We start from the raw sequence: 25,182 nt of genomic DNA, 5'->3' as shown, positions 1-25,182 counted from the left end.
CAGGTAAGCCCATGGGCACATGTGATACATAGCATAGTGAGCAGTCAAGCGGGGAGGCACAGGAACTGGGGGCGGGGGGTGGAAGTAGAAAAGGAGGCACCAACCCAGCTTCCTTGAGAGGGGTGTGAGCAGAAATGCCTTCCCAGAGGAGACAGGAAGAGAGAGGGAGGATTCCAAACAGAGAAGGGGGCGCTGGTGCACACTGTGGTCCAAGTGGAGGGAACAGCAGGTGCAAAGGTCCAGGGGTTAGGAAGAGGGAAAGAGAGTGGATATCTCCTAAGATGAGGTCAGTATGAGTTGGTGTAGAGCCGGTGGATGGGTGCTGGAGATCAGCAGAGTAGCAAGAGACTATGGCCAGGTGACAGAGGACCTAGTAAACCATGTTAAGGAGTTTGAACTTTATCCTGAGGGCAAAGGGGGAGCCAGTGAAGGGTTTTAAGGGGAAGAGTGGCATAATGTGCCTAGAGTTTGGAAAGTTGCTTCGGCTGCTGCGTGCAAGTTTGGAAAGAGGAGAGACCAGAGAGAAGGCTGGAACAAGACCCCAGGTGAGAGAAGAAGAGGCCTAAACAGATGGGAGATGGGCCAGAGAGAGCCATTTTATCCGTGGTGTGGTGAAAGGATGGGGGGGGGGGTGTGGATTACACTGCTAACCTGTGAGTCTGGGACTCCTGGACTTCATGATTTCTCTGATTCTTGGATTCTGTGCTCAACACTCCATAATTCTTTGTCACAAAATGCCTGTTGATATCACTATACATTGACAGTCCCTGACCCCACACTGTCCTGCACCTCCCACCCTTTTTGAGCCTGTTTTCCCTGTTTGCAAAGTGGGGATCCCCAACACCTTCCTTGCAGAGCAGCCAGCGGAGTGAGAACTGGTGTGTGGTCAGCACCTGCACGAAGCAGGCATTTGGTCCATGCGAGGCAGGTTGGCCCTAAGCGTTCGATATACAGGCATTGCCAGGAAAGAAGTGGGTCTTGAGAGAACAAGAGAGATCAGAATGGAGGAACAGAGGTAAGGAAGAGCCCTGTTTTCGGCTGCTCCTGGTGATCTGGGTTGTTCTGGCTTCTGGGTTTCTGGCTGGGCATCTATTTGGTTCCCAGATTTGGTTATTTGCTGGTGTACCAGTTGGCTGTGGGACTCCTCATATCTGTAGCTTACTGGCCCTCCCAGCTCCTCCTTCTGGTCCTAAACTCCCCCACCCCACCCCCAGGGCTACGGACACCAGCTGGGGGTAGCCAAGCAGGATCTGGTCTTCCCTGGGCAGGTGTGAGCCAGGCCAAGCACCACTCTACTTGCTCCCAACCCAGCCCACGCTTAAGGCCATACTACAGTATTCTTTTCTTAGGCAACTGTTCTGTTGACTCCAACAACAGCAGGTCTTTGGAGACAGAAACCTCACTTGTCTCTCCTAAACAACCACATGGGGTCTCTGGAACCACACCCAAGGCTAATGTGTGCTCCTGTGTTACAATGCGCTTCTTGCTAGTGGTTCAGCTTTCATTCTGTTTAACCCACAAAACATCAGTTGAACAACACAACTGTGGGCAAACCCTTGGCAGGGCTGGCAGGGTCCTTGGAGACTCACTCCTTGCTTGGAGGAGGAAATGGGAAACCACAGAGTGTTTGGTGAAGGATCGAGCTTAGAGTCCAAAGCCAGACTCCTGGTCCATCTCTTTGCACACAGTAGCAGTTCCACAAACATCCGTGAAATCAAGTCAAATTAGAAGTTTATACATTTCCCAGCTAGCACTTGCTTTGACTCTTTCTAGAAGGCGATAAGAGACTGGAGAGAAAGGTGGCCTCTGGGGAGGTGAGCTGGGTAGCTGGGGTCAAGGGGGGGAGGAAGACCTACTTTTCATTTTATGCCCTTTTGTACCATTTGAATGTTTTATTTTCACCTAGTGCTCGTAGATCAGAGTCAATCAATCAAACAAACAATCATAATTAAATAAACAATTAAGTGAGCCAGGCTCTTTTGTAACTCTGTGCCTTTGTACGTGCTGTTCCCTCTGGAGAAAATGCCCTTTCCCGGTCTGCCCCACCTGGAAAACTGCACAAGTTACAAGACTGAGCTCAGATGCCCAGTGCCCGGGGCCTGCTGCCATCTCACTGCAGTGGTTATCTTCCATTTGCCCACCACCTCCACGTGCCCTCGTCTGCCCCGCTCTGTGCCCTGGGAGGCACCCACGCCTCCCGACTTCTCACTGGATCCTGGCAGAGGGAGGAGTCGGTGGTAGATTAAAGGGCAGGATGAGAAACAAGTAGGGGTGCTGATGCAACTCATCATCTCCCGGTTTTGCCTTCATCTTCTTAGGGTTACATTTCTCCAAGATCTGCACTCTTGTCTTGGCCTTGCTTCCACAGTTCCAGCTCTCCCTGGGAGCACCAACACTGTTCCCTTCTCTTGCCCCTTCAAGCCTTGATCCCCGCTGTTTCTAGTCCCTGGGTGCCTCGATATTCCTTAAAGTTTCCCTTAGCCTGCCCACGCCTCTGTAAATACTTCCTTTGTTAAATTCGCTTCAGTGAAGCCAGTGGTTCCCTATCTGGACTAATTTTGCCCCTCAGGGGACAGTTGGCAAGGTCTGGAGACACTTTTGGCTGTCTTTGTTAGTATGGGGGTGCTACTATTGGCCTCTGGTGGGTGGAGACCAGGGATGTTGCTGAAAACCCTACAGTGTTGGAACAGCCCCCCAATACAGAGAGTTGTTTGGTCCCCAATATTAATGGTGTTGAGTTGAGAAACCCTGATTTATACCTTTGAGATGCCAACCGCTCCCTGCTGGGAGCCTAAGAGTTCTCAGCTGAGGGTTCTGGACACCCACTGCCCTCTCTGCTCTGTGATCTACTCGACAGGCCTGCCATTGGTCTGCTCTTAATGGCAAAGAGAGGAAGAGACCCAGTCTTTGTCTTCGAGTCACCCCCTGTACAGTGGGGCGAGAACCTGGGGAGCTGGTTCCCTCAGCAGACTCGAGTCCTTGCGGGCAGGGTCTCTGGGTCATTCACTACATAGCCCCAGTGGTAGGAGACATTTGCTGATTGAATCAAATAATCCTTCCACAATGTCTTAAAACAGGCTACAGCAGACAAGGGTCTAGACTCAGTGACTAAACAAGACCCAGGGAACCTGGGTTGTTGTGTTTTTTTTCTTTCCCCGTGACAGAAACTTCAGGGAAACCACAGTTAGGCAAATACATACAGAATGAATGAGTAATGCGTGAATGAATGATAGTCCTGGAGATATGGTGGGTGTGTAGGATGGAAAGCAAGAAGGCAAGAAGGTGTCTCATCTCTTAAATGGGTATCATAATAGAACCCGCCTCCTAGGATTACTGTCAGAATCAAATTGAGGGAAAATGCTTAGTATGTTATAGTGCCTGGTGAGCACAAAAGACACAGTATCTTTCAGCTACCTGGAGGAAGTGATGAAAGAGAATCATCAAGGTGGGGCTGGGGAGGAGCTCTGCCACGAAAAGAGGGCTCCTTTGCATCTGTGGGCATCTGTAAAATGGGCAAAACAGAGGCAAGATTGGTGCTTTGCAGAAACTATACCATAAGGGATGCTTTAGGGGCTCTACGACATGTGATTCAAATACTATTTTCAAAAGCAAATCTATAATTCAATAAAAGTAAAAGGCCCGGTCCGTTAAGTTACGGTGAGATACAACTGTCAGGCAGGCTTAAAGTGACCGATTCATCTTTTTTGCCTGGAACCTTGCCAGTTTTAGCAGTGAAATCCTGTGTTCTGAAAATCCCCTCGGTCTTGGGCAGACTGAGATGGTGGGTCACCCTAGCAGGTCAGATGGTCAGTCTGCCTACGTGATTTTTAAAATAAGTAAGTAGCTAACGTATATTGAATACTTATTCTGTGCTAGGTGCTTTTCTAATGACCTTATAAGTATTATCTTATTTAATCTTCATAAGGACCCAGTAAGGCAAATATTATTAGCATCCTTCTTCATACAGTGGCACAGAGAGGTTCTGTAATTGCCTGAGGCTACACAGCTTCTCAGTAACAGAGTCATGATTTGATTCCAAGTTGTCTGGTCCAGAGCACCCATATTTCACCATGACCTCTATGATACATATGAATGTATTTTAAAAGAGACTTTGAGATAATAATGGTAATAGTAATAGTAATGATGATGGTTGTGGTGGTAGAAATACACTTTTAAAACATTTTTTGAAATAGTCATAATGATATTATGTTCTTTGAGCACTCGGATATTCATTCCAAAGTCTAACCCAGTGGAGACAGCTTACATTCTAACTTGGGCTCCAGATTACCTATTGTGAGGACCTCAGAATAAAGGGCCACCTCTGCTGAATTTTTTTTTTTTAAAGATTTTATTTTTATTTATGTGACAGAGAGACAGCCAGTGAGAGAGGGAACACAGCAGGGGAGTGAGAGAGGAAGAAGCAGGCTCCCAGCGGAGGAGCCCGATGTGGGACTCGATCCCCGAACGCCGGGATCACGCCCTGAGCCGAAGGCAGACGCTTTAACGACTGCGCTACCCAGGCGCCCCCGGCCTCTGCTGAATTTTAGCTGGAGTGGAAGACTCAAATATTCACAGGACCAGGTGGGCCACGCCGGTGTGCAAGGTGGGCCTGGTTGTGGCGCAACAGGGGCTGATGGGGATTGTGGCAGAATGGGAATGGAATACACGTCCTGCTTGGGAGCAGCCAGGACGCAGCCCCGGGCCCGTGAAATCGAGGGTCCAGTAAGGTCAGATCTTCCAAGAGAAGCCAGACATCCGCCTTTGACAGCAACTAATTTAGTGAACACAGAACAAAAACACTAGGTGCATGAAACAAAACGGATCTCTGGGTCAAACCCGGTCCCTGCCCCTTACGCCCCACGAGCTGTTAAAAAAAAAATGACTATTTGAAATGTTGGCGTATTCACATGATGGAACATAATACAGCAATGAGAATGAATGAACTCTGGCTGTAAAAAGTATGGGTGCATTTCACAAACATAAGGCAGACACAAACACACGTGTGCTGTGTATTCCATTTCTATAGAGCCCAACGGCCGACCAGATTAACAGGTGTTAGGAGTCAGGACTGTGGTCACTCTTGCAGCGGTAGGAAGTGAGTAGCTGGAAGAGGGCACAAGCAGGGCTCCTAAGGGGCTGGCTGGCTGCTAATTCTTCTGGGTGGCCGCGACATGGTGGTGATGGGTGGTGATGGTGTTCTCTTGGTGAGGATTGTTGAGCTGTCCACTTAGGCTTTGTGCATTTTTAAAATTATATAAAACTTTCGAAGCACACATACACACAGACGGTTACCATTTGGAAATATTTCTCTGGATGAAGCAGGATTACATTTGGATGTGAAGGAAACCAAATACTGAAATAATGGGATTTTGGAGGCTGGCTTCCCTGCAGGAAGCGACCGATGGCTCTTTGATGAATAGATGCAAATAGGGCCATTGTCCAGTAAGCCCTGATTTGAAATTGAGGGTTTAATAAAACAGCTTCTGCTTTTCTCGATGATTTCTTCGTATAAGAATATCTGTGCTGAGAATCGTGTCTGTTTTGTTCACCGGGTTTACCCAAGTTCTCAGGTATTTGAAGTCATAAAAAAAATAACTTTCTATACATTTATCTATCAGGTTTTCATGGGGAAAGGGTTTCTTGGCTCAAGTTTAGAATGTGAGAATCTTCAGGTTCTAAAATTCTTTCTCTGAGAAGCAGGCTCCCCACGGCAGGATAGGTTTGGGGGTGATTCACCCGCGGAGATGGGCGGCCAGGGAGTGCCTGCTCTTGGGGGCGGAGGGAGCACCCAGGAGCCACGGCAGCCACTTCTCGAAGGGCGTGTCTCCATTTACAAAGGGCCTTTTCATCTGTAGTCATCTGTTCAGCAAACACGTCCAAGCGCCCACTCTGTGCCAGGTTACAGGGCGTAACGTTCATCCAACAATCACAAAGACGGAACTACCAACAGTGGCAGGTCACAGGAGCACTGGCCCGGGGACCCTCGTTGGTCTCCACCCTGCCTCCCAGAGCACCCAAACCCGCCCCTTCTCACGGCCCTCCTCGGCCACCCTGGCATGGTCATCCCACCATCCCCACCTCCACAGTCACCACCTCGCTGGTCTCCTTGTCCCCACTTGGACCCCTCAATCCATTCAGAAGACCTCACCCCTACCCTCCCCCTAGCTCAAGAATTAATCCCAGGTGACAGTGACATCCACAGCCCAGCAGTCCTACATGGGCCCGAGTCGCCTCTGCTCCCCTTTCTGCCTCTCTTCGGTCATGAGGTCCTGCCTCAGGGCCTTTGCTCTGGCCTTCCCCTCTGCCTGGACTCCTCCCACATCTTCAAACAGCTGCCGTTTCTCAGGAGTCAGATGTTGCCACAAATGTCACCCACCCCCCAAGAACCTGGCAACACAGGGACCTCTTTAGCTGGGTGATGGGTGCTGCCTGAATTTTGTACCACGTGCCTATTCAAAGAAATTGTTAGTTTATTTTTATTTTATTTTTTTAAAGATTTTATTTATTTGACAGAGATAGAGACAGCCAGCGAGAGAGGGAACACAGCAGGGGGAGTGGGAGAGCAAGAAGCAGGCTCATAGCAGAGGAGCCTGATGTGGGGCTTGATCCCACAACGCCGGGATCACGCCCTGAGCCGAAGGCAGACACTGAACCGCTGTGCCACCCAGGTGCCCCAGAAATTGTTAGTTTAAATGCAAGTGTCTCCTTGGAGAGGCCTTTCTGGAAAGCAACCTTCCCTGCTTACTTCCTGTTAAGGTGCTGTAATTTTCCCTTATGAAGTATATAATAGCCTGTAATTGCCTTGGGGTTTTTTGTTTTGTTTTGTTTTGAATCTCTTTTTAGTTTATCGTCATCTCCCCTTCATGAAGACATGGACTTTGCCTTGTCTTACCTACCACCTACTACAGTCCTGCACATAGTAGGTGCTCAATAAATATTTATCGACCCAGTGATGAAAAGAAGGAGGGGGGATGGAAGGATGCCTGAGTTGATAATGGAGAGTTACCCCGCAAAGCTGGGGGTGGGAGGGTTGGGCTTCATTCCAAGCAGGGGGAGCAGTTGGCAATTTGAGGGCTCTGAGAAGACCAGGCCGGTAAGACCAGGGATGAGAATGCCAGGGTGTGAGGCAGGCAAGATTACACCCATTTTACAGATGTGGAATCTGAGGCTCAGAAAGGTCAAGAGACCTACTCAAGTTGTCCTGTAGGCAAGGATTTGAGTTTAGAATCCAGATCCTAACTCAAGGTTAAATAAAACCTCACAGTTACTGAGCACTTCTATGCACTAACTTAGGAAATGGGTACTGTTATTACAGCCTTATTTCACTGATGAAGAAACTGAAGCACAGAGAGGTTGAGTGGCTTGCCCTAGGTCATACAGCTTGCAAGCAGCCAAGCCTCAGGCCTTTCCCTGGCTCCCAATGGTTCCCAGTTTCCACCTCCCAATTCCCCCACAGCCTCTGGCCTCACACAGAATTCCAGCCTGGACACGGAGGGGCTGTGAGTTTAAAGACGGACCCTCTCTGGAGTTTGGGACAAAGCCAGAAAATTCTCTGAAACCTTCCAGGACTTAGGCTCCCCTAATTTCAGACCAAAAGAGAGCAAAACTAGCCCTACTTGCAAGGCTGCTATGAGAAAAAAAGCGATAAAAAATAATTACAGGACTCGTAAGTGATAAAAAATAACTGTAGGGCTCCTGGCAAACAGCCTGGGCTGTAGAGATACTGACTAACGACAGCAGGAATTTATGGCCCTGTGGGCCCAGTCTTTTAGAGGCTGGGGTGATAGGAGCCGGGGTCATGAGTGGGGTCACGGGCAGAAAACTCCCAGCGGCCCCTTCCTATCCTACCAGACTGGGCAGGGATTTGGGGGCTCTCAGATGGCCAAGCCCTTCCAGGCCAACGGGCCACCATTCATCATCCATCTGGTTGGGTCTTGTGTCTCTTGCCACTTCTAAAAACCTGTAAACTATTAGCAAGTGTGGTGATTTGGTTCATTCATTAATTCTCAGGGCCCCAGGGGAAGGCAGGGTGCAGATCTGGGTGGTGGGGTTTATAGACGTAGACCAGGCACGGCGATTCATGCCCCCTGTAGCCAGTGGACAGTTATTGAGGACCTACCCTGTGCCAGGGGTCTTGCTTCCCTGGTGGACCCCCCACCCTGGGGTAGGAGGACATAAGAGCTGGACCCTGGGTCCCCAACTCCAAGGACTGTGGTCTCCGCACCACAAAAAAAAGATCGGGAGTGGCTTGTCCCTGTATGTGTTCACAGCTAATTCTTCAAGACATCAAAAACCCTCCTTAAAACCCCATGTATTGTTGGTTTTCTAAAAACAAAAGCTACATATCACAACAGCTCAAATAACGCAGAGAAATTCGAAGTTCAAAACCCCGAAATTTTACCACCCAGAGAAAAACTACCCTTAGCAGAGGTAACGGAGCTTAGTAAGCGCTCAAGTGCTGAAGCCAAAGTGTCCCGAGCTAGCTGTCAACTCTCCTCTGCCTCAGTTTCTCCAACCGGCAATACGGTCCGATGGCAGCACCTGGCACCCAGGGCTGCGAGGAGCACTAACTGAGCTAACTACTTACAGAACACTTAGGACAGCACCGCCACTGTTTCGCACATGCGCACTACACCTGCTTGCGGTTTTAGAACCCGATTTTGAAATATACCCAACAAGATATTCTAGGCACCTTTCCATGTCTATAAGGTCATTTATGTAAGATTTTGATTTAAGGGCCTAGCAGCTACCACAGGCAGGAGCCCCCTCCCCACGGTGGGTCCGCACTTCCACCCTCTGGAGGCTGTTTATTTTCTGCCCGTATCTGCCCCCAGAGCTCTCCGCAGATCGCTAAGGCAATCCAGGGCAGAGGTGTGGAAACGAGGGCTCAGGGACAGCAAGTCGCTTAACCCGGCTCGCAAAGCTGCGACTTGAGCCTCTGACATCTGGACTCAGGAGGCACAGCTCAAGACTGAGAAACAAGCACTGGGAAATTCAAGATGGTTTGGAGTCAGGTGGACGTGACTTTGAATTCCCGTTCTGCCACTACTAGCTGTGTGACCTTGGGCCAGTGCTTTAACCTCCCTAAGCATCAGTTTTCTCATCTGTAAAACGGGACTGCTGATACCCATCACACAGCGTTGCCACAGAGATTGCTCCCATCTGGCTGATAGCTGCTGTTTCTGAAAGAGTAATGCGTGTGGGGCTCCACGTTAAGTGCTTTTCAGACGGTATTTCATTAAACTAATAAGCACAGATAAAGAGCTAATATTGCAAACAGCAATGGAATGTGTATTTCATAAGGGCAGAGGCTTTGGTTGTTTTTTTTTTTTTTTAAAGATTTTATTTATTTATTTGACAGAGAGAGACAGCCAGCGAGAGAGGGAACACAAGCAGGGGGAGTGGGAGAGGAAGAAGCAGGCTCATAGTGGAGGAGTCTGATGTGGGGCTCGATCCCATAACGCCGGGATCACGCCCTGAGCCGAAGGCAGACGCTTAACCGCTGTGCCACCCACGCGCCCCAAGAAAATTCATATATCTTGATCTGGATGCAGGGTTACCTGTGTATACACACTTGTAACAATTCACCAAGTGGTACACCTGATATTTGCCCATCTTACAAGATTTGTGAATTGTCACTCCTTAAAAAAATGTTTAAAAATTCTAAAGAGCAATACAGTCTATTTATAAAATCTTAAACAGTCTCTGACGGGTTATTCGAAGGGATAAAATGAGATAAAGGTAGTGGGTCTCTTAGCACATTTGAAGAGCTCATAGAAAGAACTCAATAAATGCAAGCCATTATTAAATGTAACCACAGCATTCATATTATTATTATTATCACACCCTTTTGTGATCTCCTCTATTGCAGATTGTGTGGAGCGCCCTCAAGTGTCTACATTTTGTCATAGCACCTCAGTTACTGTAAAGAATACCCTTTATCCGACTTTGGAGTCTCAATGCTAAAGGGCAGTGCTTTTTGCTTTTCTTTTGCTCCAGGACACAGAAGAAAAGTACCCAAATCCACATCGGACTAATGGGTCCCAAGTCCAACTCTAGCCCTGCCCACAGTTAGCCCCCTGAAGTTCGTGGGAAGGCAGGCACAAGGGACGCCCAGGTCTCTTGTGTTTCGCTGTCCCAGCACAATCGCAAACATCTTGTGCCCAGGAACTCACATGATCATACTTGAAAGTAGCATCGGACAGGCTACAAAATGCTTTCACATCGACAAGAATCTCAGCTAGCTCTCAGTGAGTGCTTCCTGTGTGTCAAACACCAGACGAAGAGATATATGTCCGTTTTTTTCCCTTTTAATCCTTAAAATGACCTGTGGGGTATATATTACTTGTAGCCTGCTTTTTTTCCCCCCAGGAGTATGCTTTGGGCATCCTTCCACGTCAATAAATATAGCTGGGGCGGTAAGTACTTGATTCAAAGGCTGAGAAACTTAAACAGTCAGCAGCCACTGCCCAGGTGAAGATCGATAATAGTTAACATTTATTGAGTGCTTTATTACACACCAGGCCCTATGCTAATTGGTTAACTGGAACTATCTCCATTTGATCCTTGAGGCAATCTCAAGGTGGCTCCTATTATTATTCAGATGAGGAATCTGAAGCTCAAAGAAGTAAAGGAGCCATCCAAGGTCAGACAGACCCCTGGTGTAAATGGCGAGCTGGGATTCAAACCCAGGTGGGTCCGATTTGGGTCCTGGGCTCTCCATGGGCACATTTGAAGGACCATAGGGGGGAGAGTGCAAGGGAAGGTCCCCAAGTGGAGCAGGGAGCCACTCACAAAATTCCAAAGGCAGGTAGAAGGGCAGTGTGGACCCAGGTCATGGGAGAGGCAATTTCTGAAAAGCCATAGTTTACCATGGAGGGGATAGAAGACTTCCTGGAGGTGATGCTGACTTTATGGGCTGACTTTATGTCTCCAGCCAAGAAAGGGGGGCTTTTAATAACTCACCAGCTCCCTAGTGGTTTCACATCAGACTCACACGGCTTCAAATACTAATCGTGCCACCCTCCAGTTTAAAGACAAACAAAAACCAGCACTATTGAGGCATAATTGATGTACAATGAACAATTCCTATTTAAACTGCATAATTTGATGAGCTTTGACATACGTGCATACCCATGAACACATCGCCACAATCAAGATGAGAACATCTCCATCACCCCAAAAGTTTCCTGGTGCCCCAGTGTAGGCCATCTCCTCATCACACCCCACTCCCATCCCCACGCCACCGCTATAGATTCCTTTTCACGATAGATGACTTTAACATTTCTGGAATTTTATAGAAATGGAATAGTACAAGATGTACCCTGTTTGCCATCTTTCATTGGGCATAATTATTTTGAGATTCACCCAGGTCGTTGCCCGTATCAGTAGTTTGTTCCTTTTTATGGCTCTTTTTATTATATGTGTATCAGTTCATTTATCACACTCCCCTGGGGATGGACATTGTTTTCCCCAGTTTGGGATCATTATAAGTAACGCTGCTAAGAACATTCTTGCGCACGTCTCCAAGTGGACAGACGCTCTCATTACCTGAGGGCCAGTGCCAAGGAGTGGTTTTGCTGAGTCATGTGAGTGTATGTTTAACTTTTTCAGAAGCCACTGCAAGCCATTCTCCAAAGAAGCTGTGCTATCTTGCGTCCCCACCAGCAGAGTAGGAACAGTCCCAGTTGCTAGGGCGAGTCCTTTTAGTTTTAGCCGTTCTAGCTAGATGTGCTAGCGTCTCTTCACCTGTGGGCCCCACCAGTGGTCCCTCAGCCCTTCTGGAGCCCAGTTTTCTCCTGTGTAAAGTGGGGATAATCTAAGAGCTTTGAAAGGTCGTGAAGACAGAAGGAGCTACCACACAGGCAACATACAGTATGGGGACGAGCAGATCGCTGTTTCTGAGAAATGGCAATTTTATTACACTTGACCCCCTGCCATCCCACAGTCTGGGGCCTTCCCCCAGGACACACCCTCAAACCGGATGGTAAAAGCTGCCTCCTTCGTGTGGGTCAGCACACCTAGCCCAGAGGCGGAACAAGAGCAGCAGTGATTGTACAGGTCCGGGGCTCGGGGTTGTGAATGGTCCATCCTTACAAAGCCTTGAGGAGAGTGGTGGGTTTTTTTCTCGATTTTACACATGGGAAAACTGAGGCGTGGTAAGCAGTCATTGGCCACGGTCACACAGCAGTTAAGGGATTGTGCTGGCATTTGCACCCAGGTCTGTCCGACTGCTTTGGGATCCAGGAGAATTGCGAATGGAGTAGCGGGCTCAGGGCTAGCAACATGGCCCAGTCACAGAATGCCTCCGGAGGCTCAGGGCGGTCTTCAGTTGGGTTCCCTGGAAACAGAGCCTGAGGCAGGGATGAAGTACCTGTGATTTATTAAGGGTAGAACCCAGAAGGGAGGGAGGAAAGCAGGATGGAAATGAACCTAGCCGAGACTTGCTCTCAGGTAAAGTCTGGCAAGGGGGGGCAGCCTTTTGTATCACTTCCGGGTCATTGGCTGTGACCCACCTGTGTGGGTGAGAAGGATGACATCTTGGGTGAGGTGACTTCTGAGGTCACAGTGCTCAGGAGAAGGAGACACAATAAGACATCAGACACCAACCACTGAAGCTTCTGGGGGGCCAGAGGGTGCTGGCCCCATAAAGGAAGGACTCGGAGGTCCCCAGAGGCAGCCACACTTCTTGCCTGCCTCACGAAGCAAGCTCTCGGACATTTGGGAACATTCACTTCCAGGCTTGTTTTGGAGAATCGTCCATCCTGCTGCAACCAGCATGTTGAACAAACCCAACTTGTGACGTCATCTAAACACACCTTTATTTTTATCTCCCAGCGTCAGTTTTAAAATTTATTCAGTGAAGAGACATTTTCTCTGCCACTAGGTGAAAACTCATCCCTGTTACTTTTCTGCTCATTCTCCAGAAACAGACAATTCTGTAATCACTTTAGGTCACACACACAGTGTTGATTTAGAAATGAGAATGTCCGGTAAAGCTACTGATCACAACTCCAGCTCCCAGCTTGATTTGGGTTTAAAGCTTCTGCCCTCTGCCAGCTGGTCCTGCTTCAGGCTGGCAGCCTCTGCCGTCGGGAGGTCGTGTAGGAGCCTCCCCTCTTTCTCCTCCCCTTCCCCACAGGTGGGGTGAGGGGGCTGGGTAGAGATGGAGAGGGGAGAAGGGTCTCACTTGACCAGCCACCATCCTGGCTGGCTTTGAGCTCTCTGGGACACATTTTAAGCTGCCCCTTTCTGTCATGGGACGCTGTTGTGGGCTCATGGAGATGGCTGATGCCACAGGCCCTTCTCACCTTGACGTTGATAGATGCACCTCTCTTCCTAGGGGTCTCTAACAAGTCCTTCCTCAGCCCTAGGAATCTGACATCCAACTCTAGCTTTTTGCTGCTAGCACCCCTCTGCCCCTCCACAAGGTCCTGTGGGACACGACTGCACTGTCCCAAGTGACCAAGGGGTAACCTTGGACCCCTTGTGGGTGTTCTCTGCTCATGCTGGTCCATGGGAAACACGGTGGCAGCCTTTGCCTTGGAGCACATGGGAGCATGGCCTGATCTCGGCACACCCACACGCTCTAGCTCCTTCACCAGCACAGCTGGGCAGCCCATTTCTCCCAACCTCCAGACATCCCTGACCACATTCAGCTCTTCAAATTGTCCCGCACCCCCACCCCAGCCAAGAGCCTCCACCATTCCATTCCACTCTTCCAAGAAGATGGCCACAAGGACTGTTGCCCCCTCTCCCCACCATAGGAGAACTATGGGTGAATATAGGGGTAATAATCCATATCGGGGTTTTAAGTGGTCATGGCCAAATTTTAGCACTTGTGGGCTTTGGACTGTGCTCTTGAAAAGTTCCCGCTGGCTGTCACAGCAGAGCTTTTGAGCAACATTGTACAAGTCCCATCCACCTCCCCGAGCCTCCATGTTCTCCTATCTTCATGAAGGTGACAGTACCTACCCAGTGGGGACATTGTGAGGGCTGAGTGACATATATAGAGTATAGCCAGATCTGACTCTCTAGGATCCCACAATCACAGACCTGCAACTCCGTCTCTGTGTGACCACTGACAAGTGATTTTCCCCTCCTGATCTCAGTTTTCCCACCTGTCCAATGGTGCCATAAGAGCCCCTCCCTGATAGCATCTCCACAAGGTTGGTGGGATGAGTATATATAAAGTCTGTAGGCCAGTGCCCAGCATTTGGTAAGGATTCAGTACTGCTGGATGTTACTGATACAGTGGAGGGCGGTCTGGGGGGGCTTTTAAGCTGATAGTAGTGCGGCAGGGAGTGCATAGTCTCCACCCCTCCTGGTCCCCTACTATTCCAGGCCCTGTTTTGGAAAAGCTTCAGCCCAGCTGGGATGTAGGGCCCCAGGGAACAGAGAGGACAGCCTGTATCTCCAAACAGTCACAGTCACGCTGACTCACATTTGAAAATCAATGTGTGACCAGAAAAACACAGCTAAGCTCTCACCTCTTATGGGAAATCTGCACAGCCAGCCCCACTCACATCTTTATCTCAAGCTCAGAGAGGTGGCCAGCCCGATTCTGGGCCCTGACTCCAAGGCTTGTGAGCAAAAAGGCTGGCACAGAGAGTAACAGAAGTCTCTGGCTCCTTGAGGCATGCCAGGCCCATGGGTCACAAGCTTCGCATGATCCCCCGGTTGGGGTCAGGCATGTCTGGTGCTTGCCAAGCCCTTGACTTCTCCCAGCCCTAGTCTGGACACTTCTCAAGCCAAGTCAGGCTCCGGACGGCTGGTTGGGCAACCCATGACCTCAGACTGGGTCAGATCCATCAGATGAGCATCTGTTTAAGAGTATGGAACATTTTGTTCTTTAGAATCCCAAGGGCCAAAGAGTATGAACCCTCCCCATCCACAGCTTACCCCTCCCCCCCCCCACCAACTGCCACTTACATTGGGCAAGTTTCTTTGCCTCTCTGAGTCTAGTTTTCCCATCTGTCAAATGCAAACTAGCGAGCACCTCCACCCGCCAGGGGTGTTGTGAGATTCAGGTCATGAGAGTCAAAAGATGGCACGCACATTGGCAAGCACTTGATAGGGGGAGGTTATGCCTGCAAACGGGCCACTGGACGCCAAATGAAAACAGTGGGTCAGAGTATGGACTGTGGAGGCAGACTGCCTGGGTTCAAAACCAGGCTGCTTTACCACCTTCTGTGTGGCCAAGGTGACCTCTCCGACTCTCAGTTTTCCTCTCTGTAAAATGGGAACAATAACAATAGAATTATGAGGATGCCATTAGATGAGATGTACTGGGAACGGTGCCTGGCCCGTCATAATCACTTAATGAGTATTAACTATTTTTGATTAGTCACACAAGTTAGTAATGTTAGCAGTGGTGCTGAAATCACACCAGTAAGGCTGTTGACAGGATTAACAGGGAAGAGGACTCATAGTTATTGAGTACCTACTGTGTACCAGAAGTCGGATATTCAAACATAGGTATGTGCACACACACACACGCTGTGAGGTAGGTAGTTCTGTTCTCACCTTTTATTTTTTTATTTTTTTTAAAGATTTTATTTATTTATTTGACAGAGAGAGACAGCCAGTGAGAGAGGGAACACAAGCAGGCGGAGTGGGAGAGGAAGAAGCAGGCTCCCGGCGGAGGAGCCTGATGTGGGGTTCGATCCCAGAACGCAGGGATCATGCCCTGAGCCGAAGGCAGACACTTAACGACTGCACCACCCAGGCGCCCCTGTTCTCATCTTTTAAAAACTTTATATTATAACACAAATCACAGATGTGGAAAATTATACTAATTGAATTTGTAGCTTAGTGATTATTTGGGGGGCAAACATCCTGGTAACCGCCATCCAGGTCAAGAAATAAAACTTTGCCAGGGACCCCAGGAGCCCCTCCATGTACCCCATCTCAATCATAGCCCCTCCCCCAAAAGTAATTCCTAGCCTGACTTTTATAGTAATGATTTCCTTGCTGAATCATTTGAATGTGCATCCCTAGACATTATAGTTCCATTTTGCCCATTAAAAAAAAAACTTAATATGTGTTTTAAGCCATAGATTCCCCTCCGGATCTCTTTCTTTTCCTTGTAGTTTATCTGTTATGCTGTTTGACCCATAGAGTTTCTCCAAGTCTGGATTTTGCCTACAGCATCCTCACAGTCCAATTCAACATGGCCCTTGCCCTCTGCATTTCCTGCGTATTAGCAGCCGAGTCAGCCAGTTTCCATCCCTCTGGCATGATTATAGGTGGTTCTGTGTTCTTTTATCAAGAAGCACGTACACGGGGCGCCTGGGTGGGTCAGTTGGTTAAGCGTCTGCCTTCAACTCAGGTCATGATCTTGGGGTGCTGGGATCGAGCCCACATCGGGCTCTCTGCTCAGTGGGGAGCCTGCTTCTCCCTCTCCCTCTGCCTGCTGCTCCCCCTGCTTGTGCTCTCTCTCTCTGTCAAATAAATAAACAAAATCTTAAAAAAAAAAAAAAAAGAAGCAGCAGCAGCAGCACATACACGGCTAGAGTTTGCTCTTCTTTGATATTAGCTACTATTGTGTACAACGGCTACATACGCTCATTCATGGCAGGTTGCAAATGGCATTGTTGTATCATTCTGTTTTCCTGTATCAGTAGTAATAATTTTGTAAGATGTTTTTCCTGATCTATTACTTGGTCACCCAGTGGTAGAGTTCATAGGAAAAGTGGGACAAATACTCGATTCTTCTGTTTTAGTTACATAGTTTTTAAGAATATAATTTGTTTCTATGCCCTCCTCCAAAAGTGATCAGTTAGTGTTTTTGTTGAATCTCACTATGAACTTATTGGAAGGTATTTGATGCATTTCAATCAACTGAAATTATAATCTTTGTTGCAGCTGAAATTGTATCATTCTTAGGTTGGTTTCTAAGTCCATATGATAGCCTAGATGGCTTCCTCGTTATCTGGTATGACATGATATTCTAGGCTCATCTTGTATATTTCCTGCCATCCCTCTAGAATCAGCAATTTCTCCAAAAGTTCCCTCTATTTTCTTCAATAGAAAAGGGCATTTCAAGACTATAAACTGAGTGTCATGTATGCTCACAGCTACTAGGTTGGTCATTGTTTCTAGGTCTTTTTAGTGAATAGAATTAGGTATTTTATATAAATATAGACATAGATTTTATTATATATTTATTAATATAGATTATAGAGTGCATATATGTATATTCCTTTGGTTTTCAAGGACACAGGAGATGAAAAATGTGAAAGGTTCTACAATAACTGCTTTGCCACTTTATACATGCGACAGTCTCGGAATAACAACGGTAAAATTGCCACTACCAACGAGAATACTGAAAAATGGACACAAAAATGTTTGCATCCACTCGCCCCTTCCCCACCACTTTGGGGGACTGTGTAATAGCTACACTGTTCGAGCATATGGGCACTATAAATTTCGTTTTTCTTTTAACTTTCATTTAGTGTTCCAAGGAAATATATACTAAGGGGTTACTACCAGTCCTCATGGTAGTGTCTCTCCAGGCATGTTGTTGGACTGGAGCTCATTCTCGGTAGACAACTCAGGAAGGGCTCAAGGAAAAAATAGTGTTTGCAAGGTAATAATGGGTCTTTACAGAAGGTCAGTTTTGCTGGATATAAATTCTTGGTTCATACTTTCTTTGAGTATCTTACCTATATTATTCCATTTCCTTCTGCCTTAAAGTATTGCTGTTGAAGAGTTGGACGCGAATCTCATTTTATTTCTTTTTTGCCTACATGCCCAGGGTGCTTAAAGAATTTTTTCTTTCTCTTTAAACCAGTAATTTTACCGAAGTGTGCCTTGCTACGGATTGTTCTGGGTCGATGATGTATTCCTTGCTTTGTTTTTGTTTTTTGTTATTTCTTTGTCGTATTTTTCTCTTCAGTGACTCCTCTTATTCCTAAGTTAGATTTTCATTTCTGAACTTCGATATTTGTCCCTTTCCCTCAAATTCTTTTATGTCCTCATTTAACTTTGATTTTTTAAATTTGCCCCCTTTCACTTTCTATTGATATCAGCTATCTGTTGGTTTTTTCATTTGCTCTTATATTCCATTTAGTTCACTTTTCATTTTCAAGATAATTTTTCCTTTATCTCTGGTTCTTTCATGAGTTGGGACCTGTCTGGATTTCTATAGTTCTGATTCATGTTGTTCTTTCTTGTCTTACATCATTTTGTTCATGTTTTTATCTTTTTTTTTTTTTTAAGATTTTATTTGTTTATTTGACAGAGAGACAGCCAGCGAGAGAGGGAACACAAGCAGGGGGAGCGGGAGAGGAAGAAGCAGGCTCCTAGCGGAGGAGCCTGATGTGGGGCTCGATCCCAGAACGCCGGGATCACGCCCTGAGCCGGAGGCAGACGCTTAACGACTACACTACCCAGGCGCCCCGTTCATGTTTTTATCTTGCTTTACTCTCTCTCTCTCTTTTTAATGTCTTTCTGGGTGGCTTTCATCATCTGAAGGGTTATTATTCTGCTGCTTCTCCCTCCTGGTCTCTCTCTCTTTCTCTCTCTCCTCTTCTTCCTCTTCCTCCTTCTTCTTTAAGCCATCTTGCTTTCCCAGGGTTTGACTTCGATACTTTTCCATTGCTCATTTTTATGTGAAATTGGTTTTTCTTTTCTTTTTTTTTTAAAGATTTTATTTATTTATTCGACAGAGATACAGACAGCCAGTGAGAGAGGGAACACAAGCAGGGGGAGTGGGAGAGAAAGAAGCAGGCTCATAGCGGAAGAGCCTGATGTGGGGCTCGATCCCACAACGCCGGGATCATGCCCTGAGCCGAAGGCAGACGCTTAACCGCTGTGCCACCCAGGCGCCCCTGAAATTGGTTTTTCTGAACATTTAGGAGGAGGCTTGGTTAAGCCAACTTTTGTATTTTCACAGAGCTCCCCCTTCTGTTGTTCCTGCATATTGTTAACAAAAAATCTGGCTTTACCTCTAAGGTTTCTGGCTCTGTTCTCCTCCCCCACTTTCATCTAGCCCATTTCTTTCCTTGATTTCTGCTTTCCCTATCCTGCTCCATTGTAATCTCCTTTCCAGGAGTTTCTCGTCCTGGGTCCTGTCCTGGAAGGAAGGCTTGGAGGTCATTTCTGAAATTCATGGGCATTGAACTCCTAAGCCTTGTGGCAGAGCCCTTGCACTCCCCCAGCTGGAGCTGGCAAAACCCTTCCCAGTTTTAGCTGCTGTTTTCAGATTGCCTAGCCATGCTTTCCCATGAACAGATGTTGCAATCTGGGGACCCCAGTTCTTAGGTCTGTTTGACACCTAGGTGCTTCTCTTTTATATCTCCTCCTTCATGGAGGCCCTGGTGGCCCTCAGGCCTCAGTAGCTGTTGCTGAATTGTCCTCACTCATTTGTTCATGGAGTTCCTGAAAATACCTTGTCACCTAGTTCTGTTGTAAATGTGGGTATGGAATTTTGTTTCTGTTTTTATGTGGGGACTTGAGAGGATTTAAATCTGGGCTGGCTATACTGCCATCATCTTACCAGAACTTGCCAGCTGCTATCATTTTACAGATGAGGAAACTGAACCCCAGGGTGGTTTGCTCAAAATCGCACAGCTAATGACAGGGGATAAACATATGTGAGAGCACCAGCTGTCCTGCATGGTACAGAGAAGATGCTTCATACAGACTACTTTCTCCCTGTCTCCCCTACTTCTTCCTCTCTGCCTCCACCAGCCAGCGTCCCTTCAGGATTCTGTTATTGACAACTAAATGAGATTATTCAGGCAAAGAGTTCACGGCACTGCCAAAAAAAAAAAAAAAAAAAAAAAAAAGATGTTCAGTGTTAGCTGTTAGCAGAGAATTTATGGTTGAAGAAACCAAGGTAAGTCATTGTTCCAAGGTTGTACAGCTAACTCATGTCTGTCTGACCAGGAGTGAACTTTCTTTCTTCTATACCAGTGGTTCTCAACTGGGGCAATTGTGTTCCCTCGTACATATTTGGTAATGTCTGAAGGCATTTTTGCTTTTCACCACTGTGACTATGGGGTGCCACTGTCCTCTAGTGGGTAGAGGCCGGGAATGCCATTAGACATCCTACAGTGTATAGGCTGGCATAAACCTCCACCCCTCAAAAAAGATTTGCACAGCCCCAAAGGTCAATAGTATTGTCGATGAGAAACTATGACCCATATCATGGTGCTATCCTAAATAGGCCTTACCTTAGAATAAATACTAAAACTGGTTCTAGCAGATTGTCTGAGGTCAGAATCACATGCTTCGAAAACAGTGATAGAGGGGCGCCTGGGTGGCTCAGTCAGTTGGGCGTCTGCCTTCAGCTCAGGTCATGATCTCAGGGTCCTGGGATTGAGCCCCACATCGGACTCCTTGCTCAGTGGGAAGTCTGCTTCTCCCTCTCTCTCTGTCCCTCCCCACCACTCATACTCTGTCTCTTTCCCTCTCTGTCTCAAATAGATAAATAAAATCTAAAAAAAAGAAAAGAAAAAAAAACAGTGATAGGTCAGGCATTTCTGGCCTCCTCTAGAACATACCCAATGGCCAGATTTCTTTCTTCAAAGACTGGATGAAGCTAGGAGAGCAGGATGTTTGGAGCCCTCCAACCAAGATGCAGGGCAAGCTGCCCTCCCTCCAGGGACCTTTCTGCTCTCAAGTGGGGCAGTCATCATGAGTTAACAGACATGTCACAATCCAATGTACCAGAACTCTGCACATGCCATTCTACTGAATCCTTCTAAGGACCCCCTAGACAATGGGACACCTACCCCCATTTTACCCCCAAGGAAATGAATCTTTTGAGGGGTAGTTCAGAGTGTGTTACTTCTGAGTATCTGGTGCAGAAAAGTAAAAGAAGTTCAAATCCCAGCTCAATCTTGGAGTCATCATGTGACCATGGGCAATTTCTTTTCCTTCTCTGAGCCTGCTTCCCAACCTGTAAGAACAAAGAGGCAAAGTAACCTCTAAGGCAAAGTAAAATTTGGGGCTGTGTTGGCATACAGACTTGGGGTCAAACCCAGCTCTTTGATGAACTATCTTGAGCCCTGGCAAGTGATTTTCCCTTTCTGTGTTTCAGTTTCCCCATCTGTACATGGGCCAATCCTAGCTTCCTGTTCACAGGGTTGTAGTAAGGTATAACTGAAATCATACGAACAATTTAGCATAGTACCTGGTGTATATAATCCCTCAAAACCTGAAAACTTTCTTTGTTGATTATCTGACACTTTTCTAATCCTAAAATAACTTGGTGCCATGATGTGTAAAACCAGTTGGAAACAAAAATAATGGCCCTCAATTGAGGGATGGGGCAGGGACTTCTGGGGCCTCTCTGAATCTCCTCCCAACCCTCCTTGGTCCTTAAGACTTGATTCTAGACCCATATTCTTCTCCTCCTGCTGGCAGTATCTGGGATTACAACCTGGACGGTACCACCAATGGGTCCTGTGTCTGGGTGGAGAGTTTATTCCAATGCCTAGGACACCATGGTTTGGACAAGACCATCCCTTGCCCCTTGCCATGAGAGCTGCCATCTGTAAAAACACTTACTGTTTGCCTGGCAAGGAGCAAGGTATTTCCCCAAGACCATCCCTTGCCCTTTGCCATGAGAGCTGCCATCTATAAAAACACTTACTGTTTGCCTGGCAAGGAGCAAGGTTTTTCCCCTCATGAGCTTATTTAACCAGCTTTTTTTTGCCCATGAAGAGCTAGAAGGCTTTGGAAATTTGAGTGACTTGGCTATGGTCACATAGTTGGACATAGGGTTGCCAGATTGTAGTAGGCCGAATAATGGCACCCCAAAGATATCCTTGTCCTAATCTCTGGAGCCCGTTACTATCTTATTGCATATGATAAAAGGAACTTTGAAAATGTGATTAAGTTAAGGATCTTGAGATGGGAGATAATCCTAGATTATCTGGGCAGGCCCAACGTAATCACAAGAGTCCTTATAAGAGGGAGGCAGGACACATTGCATCTGTAGTCAACGATAATGTATTGTACACTTAAAAAAAAACTGTTAAGAGGGTAGATCTCATGTTAAGTGCTCTTGCCACAAGAAAAATTTAAAAAAATTTAAAAGAGGGACCCGGGAGGATCAGAGTCAGTAGTAGATGTGCCAACAAAAGTAAGAGGCTGAAGTGATTTGAGGAATGAGCTATGAGCTGTGGGATGCAAGTGACCTCTAGAAGCTAAAAAGGTAAAGAAATGGATTCCCCCCCAAAGTCCCCGAAGAGAATGCATCCCTGTCAACACCTTGATTTTAGACTTCTGACCTGCAGAACTGTAAGAGAATAAATTTGTGTTGTCTCAAGTCACCACATTTGTAGTAATTTGTTACAGCAGTGATAGGAAACTAATACATAGATTTGGGGGAGGAAACCCGAAACAAACACAACGCAGGGTGTTTGGTTAAATCTGAATTTCTGAGAGATAATACATTTTTTAGTATAAGTATATCCCAAGTGTTGCATGAGACATACTTACACTTAAAAAGAAATTGTTGTTTACCTGAAATTCACATTTAACTGAGTGCTCTGTATTTTATCCTAGAAGTGGTGGCGCCAGAGCAGGAGTCAAAATTTATGACTCTCAGCTTCCCTACTTTCCCCAGCAATCTGGGATCTGGCAAAAATCGCCATGTTCCTGTGGCCTTCATGGGTCAGTTCCCATCTCCCAGAGTGCCTCTTGCCTCTGGGGTCGGAAGAGGAAGGGATTGTTTAAGGTTATCTCTTGGATACACCTTTGGGCTCTCAATCTTTCCAGGCCACAGAATTTATTCGATGGGGATTTCAAAGCAAGAATCATGCGACATATGGGGAAACTGAGGCCTGCGGTCACTCAGCTATAGACAGACAGATGTCCGCGGGATTGGCATCTCCCCCTTTGCAGCACCAGTCCTGACAGCAGCTGCGGCGGGGAGAATCCTGGAATCCTAATCCCGAGGTCAGGTTGGAAGCTCTTTATACTTCATTGATCGTCAATTTCCCTCCCATGAAATAGGGGGATTCCATAAATACGAGGATTTAATAAGACAGTGGATGTAAAACACCAGGTATATGCTGGTATGTTCTCGGAAACAACAGCTTCTTTCCTTCTTTCTCTGGGCCTCATTTTCCCCATCTGTACCTCCCAAGGCTGCTCACGCTCCCTGACCCTCCCACCTAGCCTCTCTGCAGGCCTGACTCCTCCAGCTCACAGACTTGGCCGCTAGGTGGAGACAGAGGGCCGGCATTGCGGCGAGATATTGCACATGCGCAATCACGGGAGGTGCCTCGCCTTCCCACGCCCCGCGGACGTCACTTCCGGTGCGAGGGGCCGCGCCGGCCGGGCAGGGAGTGCGGGTCGGTTCAGTGCGCGCTGCCGGACGAGGCTCCCGCCGCAGATAGACCCGCGCTCCGCCCCGTAGCCCGGCCGGTGAGTGCCCGCGAGTCCTTCCGTGTGTCATGGGGGTCGGGGAGAGGGACCCCTGAGAGGGAGAGGTAACCGGAAGTTAAGGGACTCAAGGAGAGAGACCCCAGGAAATGGGGACACCTGGGGAAGGGGTGACAGCCGGAAGTGGGGGGCCTCAGAAGGTTATCGACGGGACATGGGGTCTCTGGGGCTCCAGGAGCGGTGGCTTCCTGGCCTCTTCTTGGTGGGGTGGGGAGGAAGGCGATGCTCACAACATGATGGGCTCCAGGTGAGGAAGATTCCAGGCTTCACCGTAACAAATGGTGTTTGTACCCATCCATACGCCCACCCATCATTTCATTCTCGAGACTGAGTCGTGCCTGAGCTTGACACTACCGAGGCCCTGGAGATTAAACAGGAAGCTCCAGGTGGAGGGTAGAGCCCAGTGTGGGGCTAGACACGTCCTCGCTGTGCCTCACTAGGTGTGTATCCTCCGGCACATCACTTAACCTCCTATCGTCATGTGCCAGGCTAGGCCTATAGCCTGTGGACACTACAGTCTATCTCCCAGGTAAGCACTGGATTGGGATTACAGGCATCTGTTGGTGACTCCTATGGAAACAGCCCAGGGTGGGTCCTGTGAACCGTGATTGTTGGTTCATTCCTCACTTAGCATTCCTCTGCCAAGCAGATTCAACTCATTCAGCAAATATTTATGGAGTGCAGACTATGTGTCTGACACTTTGTTAGGTGATGGGTTTAAGGTGACGAACAAGACAGATGTGGATGTTGCCCTCAAATTGCCTACAGACAATTACAACAGAGGGAGAGTGCCAAAGAGCTCCTGGTGGGGAGGCTCCTAACCCTGGCCTGGAGGTTGGAGAAGGCTTCCTGCTTCAGGCACCATCATCTCTTACCTGGGTTACTGCGGTAGCCTCTGTATGGTCTCATCTGTCCTTACCCCTTACAATCCATTTGCAAGACAGTTGAGCAATCCTTTAAGATAGAAATCAGATCGTGTCACCCCACTCAGATGGGTCCCATCAAACTCAGTAATAAGTCAGAGTTCTGACTGGCCCTCAAAGCCCTGTACCAGTGGGGCCCCCGGTACCTCTATAAATTCATCTGCTAATATACTCCACCTTGTTCTTTTGGCTCTAGCCATACTGGCCTCCTCGCTGTTCTTTGAAAAAGCCAGGTGTGTTTCTGCCTCTGGCTTTGCCCTTGTTCTCTCAGATGTTTGCATAGCTTGCTCTTTTATCTCCTTCATCTTGCCTCAAATGTCATTTGCGTGAACAAATCATCCCTGACCATCCTATTTAAAATGGCAATCCCTATTCCCAGGTACATCCAACCCTCTTCCCTGCTTTATTTCTCCCCATGGCACTTTCATCTGGTTGGTTATACAGTTTATCTTGCTTATAGTCTGCCTCTCCCCCTAGAATCTAAGTTCAACAAAGGCACATTTTTGTTGTTGTTGTTCACTGATGTATCTTCAGTGCTGGGAAGGGGGCCTGGTACCTAGTAAGTACTCAATATTTGTTGAATGCACGAAGTGGCATCTAATTGGGACTTAAGGATGAATCAGTGTTGGTCAGGTGAAGAACTGGAGGAAGAACAAGCTAGCCAGAGGAAACAGGATGTGAACAAGACAAGAAAACATAGCTTTGGGAGGAAATGAAAGCAGCTGGGTGGGGCTGGAGGTTAGAATGCAAAAAATGGAGTGGGCAGAACTAAGATTTACGGGGACTGACCTGGGCACCAGCTATGTGCAGAGACCCCTGAGATGGTCCCTGCTCTCCTTGAGCTCAGAGTCAGGGA

The 25,182-nt window shown here is 47.6% G+C and overlaps 1 protein-coding gene across 5 annotated transcripts in view; it reads left to right on the top strand.

Annotated features, from left to right (window-relative positions):
- Positions 1 to 227: 227 nt before the first annotated feature.
- The window catches only part of TTPAL (alpha tocopherol transfer protein like), a 37,837-nt gene continuing 12,882 nt past the window's right edge, over positions 228 to 25,182 (top strand). The window contains exon 1 of one of the 5 annotated variants that reach the window (XM_026503577.4): positions 228 to 545. The gene's annotated coding sequence lies outside the window, so the exon portion shown is untranslated. Of the gene's footprint in view, positions 546 to 23,247; positions 23,933 to 25,182 lie in introns of those variants that run through there. The other 4 variants (XM_057312510.1, XM_057312508.1, XM_026503578.4 and 1 more) reach the window with 4 other exon arrangements.

Source organism: Ursus arctos, unplaced genomic scaffold, assembly GCF_023065955.2.
Source record: "Ursus arctos isolate Adak ecotype North America unplaced genomic scaffold, UrsArc2.0 scaffold_16, whole genome shotgun sequence".
NCBI classification, from domain to species: Eukaryota; Metazoa; Chordata; class Mammalia; order Carnivora; family Ursidae; genus Ursus; species Ursus arctos.
The sequence above is the reverse complement of the archived record's forward strand: the minus strand, read 5'-3'. Positions and strand labels throughout refer to the sequence as shown.